This window comes from Macaca nemestrina, chromosome 6, assembly GCF_043159975.1.
Source record: "Macaca nemestrina isolate mMacNem1 chromosome 6, mMacNem.hap1, whole genome shotgun sequence".
In the NCBI taxonomy this organism is placed as follows: Eukaryota; Metazoa; Chordata; class Mammalia; order Primates; family Cercopithecidae; genus Macaca; species Macaca nemestrina.
This window is the reverse complement of record NC_092130.1, coordinates 43570884-43576551: the sequence shown is the minus strand read 5'-3', so window position 1 is coordinate 43576551 and position 5668 is coordinate 43570884. Positions and strand designations below refer to the sequence as shown.

Here is a 5668-nt window from a genome sequence, read left to right as displayed (position 1 = left end):
TTGTTAGGTTTCTTCACTGTAAAGTTACTCTTTCCCTCCCTCCTTCATTTCCATGCTGTACTCTTTGAAAGGAAGTCACTATGAGAAGCCTACAATTAAAGAGTACAGATTTATGCTCCCCTTCTTAAGAATAGAGTATGGAAACCATCATTCTCAGCAAACTAACACAAAAACAGAAAACCAAACACCACGTGTTCTCCTTCATAAGTGGAAGTTGAACAATGAGAACACATGGACACAAGGAGGGGAACATCACACACTGGGGCCTGTTGGGGGGTGGGGGGCAAGGGGAGGGAGAGCATTTGGAGAAATACCTAGTGTGGGTCAGGGGTTGATGGGTGCAGCAAACCACCATGGCACATGTATACCTATGTAACAAACCTGCACATTCTGCACATGTACCCCAGAACTTAAAGTATAATAATAAAAATTTGTTTAAAAAAAAGCTCCCGGAAGTCAGATGCACGGCGGCTATTTTCCCTTCTGTCAGATCTTGAATAAAGCAGTCATAATTCATCTCTAGAAAGGTTATTTATACCCTGGCATTTGAAATGCTTTTAATTTAGAATAGTAGTAAAAATGGAAAAAGAAAAAGGAAATAATGATGGAATACCAGACCAAGGGAATTCCTTGGATTTTTCTGAACACTGTAACCAACTTGAATTTTTGGAAACATATGGACACCTTATTCCTACTGGTACTCAAAGTCTTTGGGTAGGCAGTTCTGATGAAGACGAGGAGCAAGATGAAAAAAATGAAGAGTGGTATCAGTTGCAAGAAAAAAAAAAAAAGGGAAAAAGACCCAAGCAAATTGTTTCTTTGGGCTGCTGAAAAAAATCGGCTTACTACAGTGCAGAGATTACTTTCTGAAAAGGTCGCTCATGTGAACACTAGAGATGAAGATGAGTATACCCCTCTTCATCGTGCAGCCTACAGTGGACACTTAGATATTGTCCAGGAGCTCACTGCGCAGGGAGCAGATGCTCATGCAGTGACTGTGGATGGCTGGACGCCCCTGCACAGTGCTTGTAAGTAGAATAATGCAAGTGGCTTCTTTCTTACTGCAGCATGATGCAGATATCAATGCCCAAACAAAAGGCCTCTTGGCCCCCTTGCATCTTGCTGCTGGGAACAGAGACAGCAAGGATATCCTAGAACTCCTCCTGGTGAGTTGTTACATCAAGCCAGGGCTGAAAAACAACTTGGAAGAAACTGCATTTGATATTGCCAGGAGGACAAGTATCTATCACTACCTCTTTGAAACTGTGGAAGGCTGTACAAATTCTTCACCTCAGTCTTAACAGTTCTAGTAATTTTCTTAAGTTTCTAAGTACCAGTGCTTTCTTTGTGTGAGATGTAAAGTATTCCCATAATCAAAGTTGACATTAAACATCTTACTACAAAAATTCAGTGGTTTTCGTTATAATGTTCTTCCAAGTGAATTGCCTGACTTTGATGTCAAAATGTATTTGAAAGTTGTTTGCATACATCACTAATGATTAAAAAGAATGGAGTATCTACATGATTCACTTGAAATTCTTTTGAAAGGGACATTTGTTTCTTCTCCATCAATTATTTATTTAGTCATTTTCAGTGTGGACTTATGGATATTTATGTTACACTTTGGGTTATAACCCAATACTACTGTATTTTGTTGTTCAAATTGTTCCGGCTTTGACCATTGGAAGTTCTTGCAGTTGGGTTCTGTGTCCCTCTGTTCCTCTGACATAAACCCATCATTGTAAGTTTCTTTTAATTTTTAAGCACTTCCTTACTTTATGATATTACAAGATGCTCGAGGCTCATCTTGTTTGTTTCCTACCCCAATACTGTAATCAGCCATTTTTCCAAGGAATCCTGGTTCTTTTTAAAGGTTCCTGTAATTGTATTATAGACCAAGATCTGGATTCTAGGTGTGTTCATTGCTGCTGGGATGCTGTTTTTTCCAGCCCCTCTCTGCTACCAGAACAAGGAAATATATACGTATGTACTAAATTATGAATATACATTTATCCATAAATATTTCTGTATCTGTATTAAGCTAAATATAAATTCATACTGATGTCTCCAACTGTAATGAGTTACCACAGGGACCATTCCATGCTTATCTATAACCCCTTGCTTATCTGTAGCCCCCTTCTTTAACAGTGAGGAACCTGGCTCCCACGCTTCTACTGTACATTTACTTAATTGCTCAGTTGCAGTATACGTGTGTAGCAGTATCTGGATTATTAATCTGTTCCCCATAAGAAACAATTTTATCAAATAGCATACAATGCTTATTTGAGTCCCTTTTGACTTTAGTCTTACAGACTTTACTTCTAGACTAAAGTTACATGGGTCATTACCTATTCTACCCCCTTCAGTGCTGTAGTTTTTTATATTTGCGATAACAATCAGTCTCTTATCACAGTCTGAATTCCTTCCTGGGATTCCTGGAGCTCCTAATGTTTTTTGTTTGTTTGTTTGTTTGTTTGTTTGTCTACATTAAAGTTCTCTCTTTGTGATATAAAATTCTATAAACTTTGAAAATAATGTCATGTATCTAACATTATAGTATCATGCAGAATAGTTGTATTATCCTAAAGATCTGTTGTGTTTCACCTGTTTAACCCTCTACCCCTCCCCCGAACCGTGAATCTGTTACTACCTCTATATAGTTTGTCTTTTTCAGAATATCATGTAATTGGAATCATACAGTGTGTGGTCTTTTCAGACTGACTTCTTTCACTTAGCAATATGCATTTAAAGTCTATCCGTAGCATTTTGTGGCTTGATAGCTCATCTCTTTTTAATCAGTGAATAAATATCTATTCACCTATTGAATGACCTCTTTGTGGCTTCCAGTCTTTGTCGATTATGAGTAAAGCTGCAGTAAACACTTGCTTGCAAGATTTTCTGTGGCAATAAGTCTTTAAATAGGAAGATGATGGCTGAATTATATGGTAAGACTATGTTTAGCTTTGTAAAACATTGACAAATTGTTTTCCAACATGACATTTTTCGTTCCCATCAGTAATGAATGAGAACTCTTGCTGCTTTGCCAGGTTTTCTTTTTGGGGTTGTTTGTTTGCCATTTAAGTAGGTGTGTTGGAGTATCTCATTGGTTTAATGTAAAGTTCCTTGATGACAAATAATTTTGAATTTTTTTCACATGGTTTTTTTTTATCTGAATATCTTCTTTGATGATGTGTCTATTCAGATCTTTTTTTTTTTTTTTTTTTTTTTTTTTTTTTTTTTTTTTTGAGACAGCTTCACTCTTGTTGCCCACCAACAAGCCTGGCTAATTTTTGTATTTTTAGTAGAGATTGGGTTTCATCATGTTGGCCAGGCTGGTCTCAAACTCCTGACCTCAGGTGATCCACCCACCTCGGCCTCCCAAAGTGCTGGGATTACAGGCATGAGCCACTATGCCCAGCCCCAGATCTTTTGCCCATTTTTAAATTGTGTTGTTTGTTTTCCTATTGTTGAGCTTCAAGTATATTTGCATTTTGGATGTAAGTCCTTTATCACACACGTGTTTTGTAAATGTTTTCTCCCAGTCCTGTTGCTATCTTTACTTTTTTTTTTTTTTTGAGATGGAGTCTCACTCTGTCGCCCAGGCTGGAGTGCAGTTGCGCGATCTCAGCTCACTGCAACCTCTGCCTCCCGGGTTCAAGCAAGTCTCCTGCCTCAGCCTCCAGAGTAGCTGGGACTACAGGCGCACCACCAGGCCCAGTTAATTTTTTTTTTTTTTCCGGAAGAGACAGGGTTTTACCATGTTGGCCAGGATGGTCTCGATCTCCTGACCTCGTGATCTGCCCACCTTGGCCTCCCAAACTGCTGGGATTACAGGCGTGAGCCACCATGCCTGGCCTTCATTCTTTTAATAGTGTCTTTCACAGAGTAAAAGATTTTAACTTTTTTACAACTTATCAAATTTTTTCCTTCATGGATCATGCTTTTTTATTACCTCTAATCACCAAACCCAAGGTCACCTAGATTTTCTTCTGTATTTTCCTCTAGAAGCTGTATAATTTTGCAATTTATATTTAGGTCTACAGTTCATTTATTTAAGTGGTCATTTCTAGATGTTTTTTGAATTTTGATATTCAATTGTTCCAGTACCATTTGTTGAAATGGCTATTTTTTCTCCATTGAATTTCTGCATTTTGTATTTGTATATTCCTTCTTGTACAATGAGAATGAATAGTCTGTAAATAGGCATAATGAGAACTCAGGTTCTCAGTATCAATATAGTTACTCATTGCTCAAGTTCACAATACAATGATTAGTGCTTTCAAAGTTACTACTCCAATACTACTATCAAAACAAATCTTCTAAATAGAGTTCAAGGTTTCTTTGTTGTTCTTTTTGTCCTTAAAATAAATCTCAGCAATTGTATCTAGTGATATATTCAAGAGTTACTTGGACAAATCCTGGTTTTCTTTTCTATGCTTTTGATAGCTATTTGATATTAACATAGGATCAATAGTCTGTGTTTAAATTTCATTTTAGCTTTCCTCCATCTTTATTAATTTATTTTTATTATTTAGCATATGTGAAACATTAACATGGAATCAAAAGAAAACTATAAAAAGGATATACTTGGAAAGACTCCAATTTCTTCCGTCACTCCTATACTGTATTCCTACCCATTCTCGTACATTACTAGTTACTTGTTACAGTAAGGTTTATTTGACCCCTCCACATTTCATGTTGAAATTTGATTCTCAATGTTGGTGGTGGGCTTAATGGGAAGTGTTTGGGTCATGGGAATAGATCCCTCATGAATAGATTAATGCCCTCCCTGGGTGGTGGGGGTGAGGGAGTTCTCATGCTATTAGTTTCCTCAAGAGCTGATTGTCAAAAAGAGACTGGTGTCTCTCCCTGCTCTTTCTTGCTTCCTCTTTCACCATATGATCCCTGCACATTCTGGCTCCCATTCACCTTCCACCATGAGTAGAAAGAGTCTGAGGACCTCAACAGAAGCAGATGCTGGCGCCATGCTTTTTATGCAGCCTGGAGAACCATTAGCCAAACAAATGTATTTTCTTTATAAATTTTCCAGCCTAGGTATTCCTTTATAGCAGCACAAATGGACTAAGACATTAGGTAACTAATTTTATTGGTTTCTGGTTTATTCTTCCTGTGTTTCTTTTTGCAAAATAGCACACACACACACACACACACACACACACACACACACACTCATTATTTTTTAAATTCTCTGGATTCTTTAAAAGTATTTAATTGTTTAGAGCAGTTTTGGGCTCACAGCAAAATTGAGAGAATGATACAATGATAGAGAGATTTCCCATATATCCACTGCCCCTACACATGCAACATCCCTCAGTATCAACATCCTCATCAGAATGGTTTATTTGTTAAAATTGGTGAACACATTATAATCACTCAAAGTCTATAGTTTGCATTAGGGTCCACTCTTGGTGTTTTACTTTCTATGGTTTTGGACAAGTGTATAATGATATGTGTCCACCATTATAGTATCTTATGGAGTGTTTTCACTGCTCTAACACTTTTACATGCTCTGCCTATTCATCCCCTCCACCTCCAACTCCTGGAAACCACTAATCTTTCTACTGTCTTCATAGTTTTATCTTTTCCAGAATGCCATGTAGTTGGAATCATAAAATATGTAACCTTTTCAGATTGGTTTCTTTAGTGA

At 37.4% G+C, this 5668-nt stretch overlaps 1 pseudogene; it reads left to right on the top strand.

Moving 5' to 3' along the window:
* The first annotated feature begins 579 nt into the window (after positions 1-579).
* Positions 580-1301, top strand: LOC105467103 (ankyrin repeat domain-containing protein 49 pseudogene; annotated as a pseudogene).
* Positions 1302-5668: the final 4367 nt, after the last annotated feature.